General features: G+C 49.1%; 1 protein-coding gene across 5 annotated transcripts in view; it reads left to right on the top strand.

Annotated features, from left to right (window-relative positions):
• The first annotated feature begins 923 nt into the window (after nt 1-923).
• Nucleotides 924-10,267, top strand: part of CYSTM1 (cysteine rich transmembrane module containing 1) — a 31,085-nt gene continuing 21,741 nt past the window's right edge. Inside the window, exon 1 of one of the 5 annotated variants that reach the window (XM_027788777.2) lies at nt 924-946. The gene's annotated coding sequence lies outside the window, so the exon portion shown is untranslated. The other 4 variants (XM_055811700.1, XM_055811701.1, XM_055811702.1 and 1 more) reach the window with 4 other exon arrangements.

Here is a 10,267-nt window from a genome sequence, read left to right as displayed (position 1 = left end):
GTCATTTTAAGATTTTAATGAAGCTAAGCCATGTTTTTCAAGCTGCTTTCTCGGCTAATGGTTAACAAGAAAACAGCATGTGCCCACTGGCACTGGAGTAAAGGACCAAGACAAGTTTAGCGGAACAATGCATGTTGTGTCTGCTGCAAGGTACCTGACCAGGCAGTATCATTTACAAATGCATATGTAAATAATATCACAGGGCAAAGAAAGCTGCCTGTGAGGGAACTGGTGTGCAGCTTCCTCGGGCAGTGGAGCGGCAGCCCCTCCTCGTACCCACATGTGCAGCACTTCCCTCAGCCTCTCTGCACCAGCTCTCCTGTTCCTTACACCCTTTGCATGAGTCTGTTGGACTCACTGGTGTGGCACAAAATGATCCATAGTGGTTTTTTGTTTTGTTCCATTAGTTTTCTCCCATTTTGCAACCTAAGCTGCCTCCTGGGGGGCTCTGCCAAGCGTGAGGAGGGCAGTGTGACTGGGGAAGGGTGGGTTAGTGATTCATGCCCTGTGACTGCGGGTCCACAGGCTGTGCCAGAGCAGCCTGGGAAGGGCTCTCTGATGTCTCCTACACCTCCTGCCAGCCAGGTTTCATTCCCAATGCTCTTAGGGCACTGGGTCCTCCACGCAGAGCAGCGGTAGCTGTGTACCGTGTTTTTCTCTTTCCCAAGAGTACAGCATGTCACATAACTGAATAATTTCTTCCTGGCTGAGCCTCATCAACGACCCTGTGTCACACTAGCCTGATTAGATCTACTAACCAGGAAGGGGAAACAGAAGGCGATTTGGGCAGGCATGGCAGCACAGGAGCAGGATCAGCCCCTCGGCTCCCCGCAGCCCACCGCCATCCCCGGCCGCAGCCCCAGCTCTGGCGCGCCTGCCGGGCACTGACGTCACTCGGCCGGTGGCGACAACAGCGCCGCAGCCAGCGGCCACCACCGAGCCACAGGTCACGTGCGGGGCGCGGGTAAAGCGACACTCCGACCTGCACCCCGCACCCATCTCATCCGGGCAGCGCGAGCGAGCGGAGCCTTCCCGGCCCCGGGGCGGGGGCAAGGCTGCCCCTCCGGCCCTTCCCGGGGCCAACGGGAGGCGACGGGGCGCCCCGCGGACCCACGAGCCCGCCCCGAGTGCCCCCCGCGAACGGGCCCGCGGAGGGGCTGCGGTCCCCGGCCGGGCGGGCTCCCACCGCACGCAGCTCACGGCGTTCCCGCAGCCGGGCGGGCGAGGGCGGCGGTGCCGGGCCACACCCCCGACCCCGCCTGGCCACGCCCCCCGAGGGAGAGCGCGGGGCCCGCGGCTCGTGACGTGCCCGCCCCCTCCTCGTTCCCCTCCCTCCGTGCCGGGCCCCGCCCCCGCTGTCTGACGTCACCACGCGCCGCGCAGTGCGCAGCAGCAGGCGGCGGCGGCGGCGGCGTGCGGCGGGCAGTGCCTGCGGTACCGGGGGGTGTCCCTGGGGGTGGGCGTCCCTGAAGGGGGAGCGTTCCTGCGTGGGGGGCGGCCTTGAGGGGCCGGCAGAGCCGGGTGTGGGGCTGGAAGCCCTGCGGGGGTGCGTGAGGGGCTGGGTGCAGGGGTGGCAGCCCCCCCGGGGGCGTGCGGAGGGGCTGTGGGAGCTGGTGTGGGGCCGGCAGCAGCCCGTGCCCCAGCGTGTGTCGGGGCTGCCCCTGCTGTGCGGTGAGGGCTGGTCATCGCGGAGGGCCCCGTGCCGGTGGGAGGGAGCCCGGGAGCTGGGGGAAGAGGGACTGGGGCATGGGCGTGGGGCTCTTGTTACGGGGAGCGTGCTGGTCCGGGTTGCTGTTCTGAGGAGGACGAGGAGGAGGACATCTCGGAGTGAAGAAGGGGAGCTGTCCCACCGCTGTGTGGTGGCTGCCCTGGTGGCAGGGGTCCCCGAGGCAACGGCCCGGGTAGATGCGGTGGCGTGGGGGAGTGGGTTGCCACTGAAGTGCCCCAGTCAGGCCTGGGCCGTGGCGCTGCTGGCCTTGGGGTGGCTCTCCCGGTCTGCTAGCTCTAACGATGCGTTTGGTATCAGAAAGTCGCTTTGACCTCTTTCAGGCTTTCATCGTGTGGAGCAAGGTGCCTGTGAGGTGCTGTGGGGCTTTACAGTCTAGCCCCATGCATCAGAGAGAAAGATCAGTGCTGCCGGGCTGCAGTTGTTTATGCAGTATGGGGGAAGAGGAAGGCTTCTGTGCTGAGAGCAGAAGGGCTTGTTTAATACTAATGGGCTTATTTAGTGTAGAGCAAGAGGTATGCCAGCACCCTCTGAGTAAAAATTATAACACTGCATCGCGTGTTTAAAAGCCATTGTGGTTGTCCTGGATTTATATTTCCTGTTCCTGTAGCTGTTGGAGACCTCATTTGGATAATTAAATGTCATGGTGAATTAAATGTCATGGTGAAATAGGAGAAAAAGGAGAGCACTTGCCTCCTTTCCTCTCCCACAGGGAACTGGTAGACCCTTCTGATAACACCCTCTCAGTCCAGGGCAGCTGCAAGATTTGTCCCAGTCATCCCAGACTCGTGTTTATCTCTGTCTGAAGGTTGGGGAGGGGGGTGGGGGGGGCAGGGGGGATGTGAGTGTGTGCAGGGAATAAAACTGCTTTTTGCTTTTGGTGCTTTCACCTTTACTGTGAGATCTGTCTGAGTAGGTTCAACCTGACTGTCCAAAGAGAGTAAGTTTTGGTAAGGTAGTAAGTGTGGGTGAGTTAAAATGACTGTAAAGAGAGGTGCCTCCTCCTTTGTGCTGTGGTAAATGTAGTGACAAGAGATAAGGTGCAGGAAGTGCTTCTGTGCCAGAAAATGGGTGTTTTTCTTTCAACTGCATCAGTTGCTTTAATAAAAAGATGGACTCTTCCTAGAAAAATAGATTGATAAGAATACTATTACTGTATCAGATTGATTGAGATGGAGCCAGAAAATGCTGAGACTTTTGTCATTTTGACATTTTGGTGATCGTATTTCAGTGCTTTTTCAGGGTAGTCAGGAATTGACGTGTGTGTTGGATAATAATCCTCTGCACTGGACAGAATAGTGTTTTACCAAGTACTGAAGCTTCTTCAGCACTAAGTCTCTTACACTCTGCCTCTTACTCATGTGCTATAGAGGCCGTCTTTGTTAAAATACTGATTTTTCATTCCCCTAACTGTTTGAGAGCAGTAACTGGTAACCTGCAGAGGCTGGTGGGTGTCCTCACTGCAGAGGCTGAAGAGAATGTGCTGTAAACGAGTGGCTCTGACAGGGTGGGGGGCTCCGACATGGGCTGAGCAGACCCTGCAAGGTGGTACCCTGGTGTCAGTTAGAGGAGAGGGCGCTGGTGTTTTGCTGCCATGTGTCCCTCCAGGTCCATATCTAAAACTGGCAGTGGCTTGTTGCTCAAAAAAACAGGTGTTGCTGTAAGCATAAGCAGCGATGTTCATACTTGGCGTTTTGCTGGGATGCTGGAGAGTGACCTAGAGGGCTGTGGCTATGGTAACTGTTTTCAGGGTAGTTCTGTGCATGATCAGATTAATATGTTACTTAGTTTTTTCTAGGAGGGCAGAGCAAGCTTGTGTAACTCTGGATTTTCAACAGACAGGTCTCCGTTTCTCCTGTTACCTGTTTGTGATCTCCTTGTAAGCTGTAGGCTTAGATGGGGGTGGTGAAAACTTCTAGTGGGAGTTGAAGACTTGAATGAGCAGGGTTTGAATGCCTGCCTTCAATATTGATGTTTTCTACTCTCTGCGCTCTCAGTTGTGTATTGTGTCTTTCTCAGCTTCCTGTTTCTGAACTGAAACTATATGGCTCAATAAGTAGAAAATAGCACACTGTCATTTTTGGGAATAGGGGAAGATAGCAAGAAGCCCAAGTCATTCGAACGGATGGTCAGTATTGCCAGGTCTGGCATCCTGCCAGCTGCATCTTGACTTCCCACAAGGCAGCCTGGATGCTTCTGAGGCTGCTCACCCTGGGAGAGGTTGCCTTCTTCAGACTTTGGGATGGAGTGCTTGGTCTCACACCGTGCTGTGGGGCAGGCACGTGTTGTGCTGGCCTCCGCAGCCATATCTTAGGGAGCATTTCCCAGCCGGGACCCGGTTACATGTGTATTCCTGCTGCCTTTGCCACCGCACTGCTTTCTTGGAGATGGAGCTGTGCTGTACCGTCTGCCCACAGCCCACCAGGGTCCCGGGAGCCTTTGGGGAATGCACCTATTTGGAAACCTCTGATCTGTTGTATTCCTTACACCAGGCACCGCCACCACTAAACAAAAGCTGCTGTTTCTTTCACTTGCATATCAGAAAGATGTATTTCCACACTAGCGTTACAATGTATTGTTGAGGTCTTACGAGCTATTGAGGGCAATGCCCTGAACTGTAATAGTATTTCAGACTCTGACAGAGTAAGGCAGAGGCTTTCTTGGTTTCATTACAACTGGTATCAGAGATACTTGCTTGTGCTCTGTGACAGGCAGCCAAGAGGACTTTTGCCTATGTCCTACAGCAGAGCATCATGTTACAGCTGCATGTAGGATGTGGAAAAGCAGAAGTGAGAAAACATGAGGAAAAAAAGTTGTCTCATTCTGCTTTCCAGCCTGTCACAAAAATCTGAGTAATGAGATCTTAGCTGTAGAAAATGCATGTATTTCTGTCTGCATACACTGACTTTACTGTGTCTTAGAAGCTGTATGCTGCCCTTCAGTGGGTTTCCCTCTTGAGATTAGTAGAAAATCATCCTGCAGTCCGGGTAGTATCTTACACTAATGGATTTAGCGGATCAGAGCTGGGGAGGTTATTGTGAAAGATTACTGCTGTTTCATTGCTGGGATGCTGCCAGAACACCATCTGAATAACACATGTGAATGTATTATCTGTGCTTATTAATTGTCTTCCCATGCATACTGTTTGTTTCACATTCTGTCCTCAGTTGGACCAACAGAGCTTCTTTATCTTAACTATTATTTGCAGGGTCTAGTTTAACTTGACAATCAGATGGTTTCATTGATTATTTTTTTTGTTTTGGTATTTGCATCTTGAAACTGTCTTGATGCATACTCTTAAAAGTAAAATATATTTATGTATGTCTGGAGATATCTAATGTGGCACTTCATACAAATACTTCAACAAGAGCAGCACATGCAAAAGCATTCAAAACCTGAAATCAAGATGTTAATGCCCATATCTGCAGTGATTTCTGTGTAAAAGGGCTTTGGTTTTTTGCACTGTTTGCCACAAGCGCTTTGTAACGGGGCAGAGTCACCTGGTGTGTCAGCAACAAGCGTGTTGGCTTGTAACAGTGGAGGGGCTGTGTTGTGGTACTTGCCAGCATTGTAGTTGTTAGTCTCTGGTGTTAAAGCGCATGTCCTTAAAACCTTTCAGCAGATGTCTGAAAAATGTGAATTTTTTTCCCCTTAAGGTGCAGTTCATGTAATAACAGTAGCAGAGCGTTGGATTTGAATATTATTTCTTTCTCACTAACACTTTTATTGTGGGAACTACACAGCTGTTTCAGCTTCATACTTTTCTTCTGCCATGCAGAACATGTAGGTGGACAGTGAACAGCATACTGCAAGCAGGAAAACTAGGCAGTAAGTTGCGAGTAGTATTTCTGAAGAGGTTTTGTATATTCGTAACAAGTGATGAGACATTGAAGCTTGTCTGCAGAAGGAAAATCCCAGCATTCAAACCTGTGTGGGCGTGAGGCTGTATTGTTAGAGTCCTGTGGAGACAGCGGCAAGAATGGATCCTGTGACTGCAAAGCCCTACAAAGGACATTGCATCTGAGGCAAATACTGTTAATGTGACTACAGGTCCTTTAGAGCTGATCAAAACCCTGGGTTTTGAAACCAAAATTGCCTGGAAACATGCATATCAATCATGGTTTTGCCAAGAAGGCAGGACAGATGATGGGACTGGAGGGGTGGGACAGCTTGTAGGGACACAAGTGTCAGCCTCGCATGTTCAGGTGTGCTCTCCGTTTGCACAGGCTGGTGGACTTCAGACCTCTGGAGGGTACTGGGAGGAGTGAATACCTGGCTCAGGAACTCAGAAGGTTAAATGTTTGTTCATCCAAACCAGTGCTGCTCACTCGATGGAGCTGCCTGATGTTGTGGGTTCAGCCACTCATAGCAGCTGAGTTTTTTGTGGTCTGGCAGCTCTTGAACAAAGGTGAGGAAATGGACCTCTTCCTAATGACTGGAGTATCCTGTAGCCCCAGACACCCCTTAAGGAAATGGGTTTGAACGAAGTAATGTTTTCCTTTGACAGCACAAAGCTGAGCTTTTCACTTCTGCCTAGACCTGCATTTGGGGAAGTAAACCAGTTTTGAGCAGCTTTTATCAGAAAAGATGGGTGCAGATCTTGTGCAGCTCCCTTTCAGTCGTTACTCTGGGTTGATGATGTTGTTGATGACCACTCTGGTGAAGTGGGTGGGAAAATCTGGGAGGAAGCTTTTCCTGGAAGTGAGCTGAGCAAGAATGGAATCTCTTGTAATTCATTCTTAATGTACCTTTCATGCAGTCACTAAATGGAATTTGCAAAGAAGCCAGTAAGAGGGAAACACAGAACCAGGGCCACTTAAAAAGCCACTTGTGCTCTCTTTCATTTGGATACTGTTCATATGAAATGCAATTTAAATGCTAGGCTGGTTGCCAGGAGCTGGATTGTTGATGTTAAATGTACTTTCCATTAGAGCTCTGTATTGGAAAACAGCTTCTTAGCGCTGCAGGCATTGGAAGGGGTGGGTTACATCAGGGTGTCCTGGTTGCCCTTCTCAGGATCTGTGCCTCTCACCATGCCCTCCATCTGTGCAAAGGCCAGCTGAATCACTATCTGACATGCGCAAAATGTGATTCCTCCTGACCAGAGCAATGTATGAGGTGTAGTACTTGTTCAGCTGTCCTTAAAGCAAACAACTTCTTGCTGTTAAATTCCTAAAATCTGTTAATTGTTGGGGGTGGGGTTGGGGTGTGGGTGTGTGTAGATTGTCTAGGTGTTCCAGACCGCGAGTCTGCTTTGGGTTTTTTAGTTTATTAATGCCCCGTTTGTTTCAGAGGACTATTTCTTGCACTGTTCCCTATGCAACAGAAGGTATTTAACCCAGTTTCAGTACCCAGATTAGATTGTCATCTCCCCCTCACATACACAGCTTTTTATTTTAATTGATTCACTTGCACAGGAGATTGCATTTGAAAGATTTGACTTGCAGGCAGCTGTCTGTAGGGCTTGGTATTTTTTTGCAGGTGGATTAGCAGCTGTGAACACCTACTGTGGAAAAATGCAGGTGGTTGTTCTCTGCATGCGCTTTTCAATTTTGCCAAGATAACAAGTCAGTGCCAACAGGTAGAAGCAGATTCATACTGGTCTCCAGTCACTTTGAAGGCCAGAATTATGCTGACCTCGGAAGAGATGCTTGAGAGCATGAGCCTTATAAGTGGCTTTTTGAAGGAGAGGAAAAGGGTGAAACTGGGTCTTGGCAGGGTGTGAAGGCTCTTTGTTTGGGAACCCCTCAAGAGCATTCCTTCTATTGTGCGAAATTTCCCTTGTTCTTTTCATTCTTGGTTGTTTTCCTGCATCATGTTATCTTCTGACCAAAAAGCCTACCTGTTCAGGCCCTCATGCTGTGTCAGTGAAATGGTGGAAGAGACTGTGTTTTGGTACTTCGGTGAACAGTGTGTGTGAGAAGGATGATGGTCCTAGCTGTACATGTGCAGCACTCTACATGAGCTATTCCCACTCAGAAGGATCTTGTAGTTACAGTTAGTACTTGAACGGCTTGAGTTCTGTTTTGGCTTGATGTAAGGCAAGACCTGTCCTGGGAGTGGGCTAGGAAAGGGACAGAAAGCAGATGACTGCAGTAGCACTGTGCAGCAGAGCTTCACGCAGCCTGCTTGCTCCCTCTCAGACAAATGGTAAAATTAAAGGCACAGCAATGGGTGGCAAGAATGACCAAGGAATAGAACAGGCTTTGTAGAAGCAGAGAGTCCTCAGCATGGGAGGTTTGCCTGAAGAAAAAAACGTAATAAATTCAAGAGTGTGCTGGAAGAGGAGGGTCAGGAGCAGTGACTGACTAGTTCTGTGTGAGGCAGTAAGTTTAAAGCAGTCAGAAAGAAGTAGGTATTTTCAAAGCTTAGTAATTAAATTTGTTTCTCTAACATGTATTGATTGCCAAAATGGACAGGTTAAATACAAAGTGTAGTGTATACAAAGCATCATAGGTCTGTACTTGCCCCTTTTGCTAAGCTGTACTCAAGGAGGTTACAGATGTAGAGGGACTTCCTGGTGGTTCTTGTGTATTGATGTCTCTGTGTGTGTCTATATATATACAGGCACATATAGTGCCATATGTATTTTCTATAGGGAATACATATGAAAAAAGAGAAGACAGAGAGGGGACCTTATCAATGTTTACAAATATCTTAAGGGCAAGTGTCAAGAGGATGGGACCAGGCTCTTTCCCGTGGTGCCCAGTGACGGGACAAGGGGCAGCGGGCACAAGCTGCAGCACAGGAAGTTCCATCAGAATGTGAGGAAAAACATCTTTGAAGGTGACAGGGCACTGGAACAGGGTGCCCAGAGAGGCTGTGGGGTCTCCCTCTCTGCAGATGTTCAAAATCTGCCTGGACACGAATGTGCAACCTGCTCTAGACAAACCTGCTTTAGCAGGGGGTTGGACTGGATGGTCTCCAGAGGCCCTTTCCAACCCTGACCACTCTGCGATTCTCTAAGATAAATTGTGTGCATACTCCAGTGATTTATTTTTTGCATACGTTATGGGAGACGGTGCAGCCTTTGGAGATATGGTAAGCTGCTTATTTAGAAATAAAATCTTTCTGTTAGAGTAGGGGAAATGGTGTTTGCTCAGCAGTGTGGAACAAAGGAGTTTGAAGATAGCTTAAGGAAACCTAATGATATATTAATGAACTTACCTTGTAGCAAAAGTACTAAGGTGGGGGAGGGGGACGACGACGACAAGGGTGTGAGGCAGGAACGGGAGAGGAATAAGAAGATGTTTTGTCGTTCTCTTCAGGTGGCCTAGTAATTTCTCAGTTGTTAACCAGCAACAGATAGGGCAAATGCTTAGTGACAGTCCAGGAAATCTCTTTGCTGGGTTGCTAAATGAAGTTTCGCATTGGGTGGGACTGCGCAGTGCTGTAATGGCTCATCCTGATGGACCTACTGCAGTGCCGTGTAAAACAAAGGGCTTTACTGATGCGTTGGCTTTTTTGAGCTTTGTCTCGGAGAGGTGCTCATTGGGAAACCCACAGATATGAGTCCTGATACAAACTCATAGGAGTTGGTCTTGGTTGCGGCTTACATGGAATCACTAGTTGGGGTGAGAACTCACAGCAAAGCTTGCCAGTACATTTGATTAGGAGCTCAAGTATGTCTGAAAAGTACTTGCTTAATGATTCAGAGCTCTGCCTTGCAAATAGATACCCTGGTGAGCAGGTAGGGCTAGTAAGCATGTAAAATCATGTATGAGATCATGAGAATGAAGAAAATCTAAATATTGTCACAGAGTTCAAAAAGGGGGAAGGGTTTATGCGTGGCAGTAACTGATAGTGGAAGTGGGGGACAAGGAAAAACTCTTCATGAGAATGTAATTGGGGACAAAGGCAACTGTGAAAAGGCTGAGCTTCACAGCTGAGGTGGGGCTGGGAGGGTGTGCCTACTGGTAGTACTTAGGACCTCTGGGGGGCCTAGTTTCCACAACCACCTCCTGGGTTTGCTGAATGCATTGATAAATTCTTCAGGAGTTTTCTCTTCACATTCCTCAAATCTCCAATACATTTGCTGCTGAATCTGTTCTTGCTGGATGCGGTCTTCTTGCTTAATCTCAGTTGTGTCACTTTACCCTCAACTTTGAGGGGAAAAGTAATTTTTGCCTGGGTGGAATATGCCCTTCTTAGTCTCTTTCTTCATCTTTTCCACGGTTCTCTTGTTCTTCTGTGATCTCTGCCTAGGCATGTCTGGATTTTAGTAGACTCTCCAGTTTTCTCAGTCCCCCTGCTGCATTAACAGGCAGAAGCTCAGTTACTAGCTCCACTCCCAACCTGCTTCCTCTTCAGAAACTGTTTTGACTCTGGCTAACACGGAGCTGTTAGACAAAAAGCACTGGTATTTCTTTCCTGTTCCCTATGCCACCATTTTGGTGTTTGCTCAAGTCACTGTCAGACTGGGATTTTTAAACCCTTCTGGTTTCTCACTTTCCTGTGGAGCTGCTGATGTGCAGTTTTCTTTACTCATCCCACACAGTTGTTCATTTTAGCCAGGTGCTCATCTTACCACATTCTTTCTGT

This window comes from Falco peregrinus, chromosome 8, assembly GCF_023634155.1.
Source record: "Falco peregrinus isolate bFalPer1 chromosome 8, bFalPer1.pri, whole genome shotgun sequence".
In the NCBI taxonomy this organism is placed as follows: Eukaryota; Metazoa; Chordata; class Aves; order Falconiformes; family Falconidae; genus Falco; species Falco peregrinus.
Note: the sequence above shows the minus strand (reverse complement) of the source record. Positions and strands in the feature narration are given on the sequence as shown.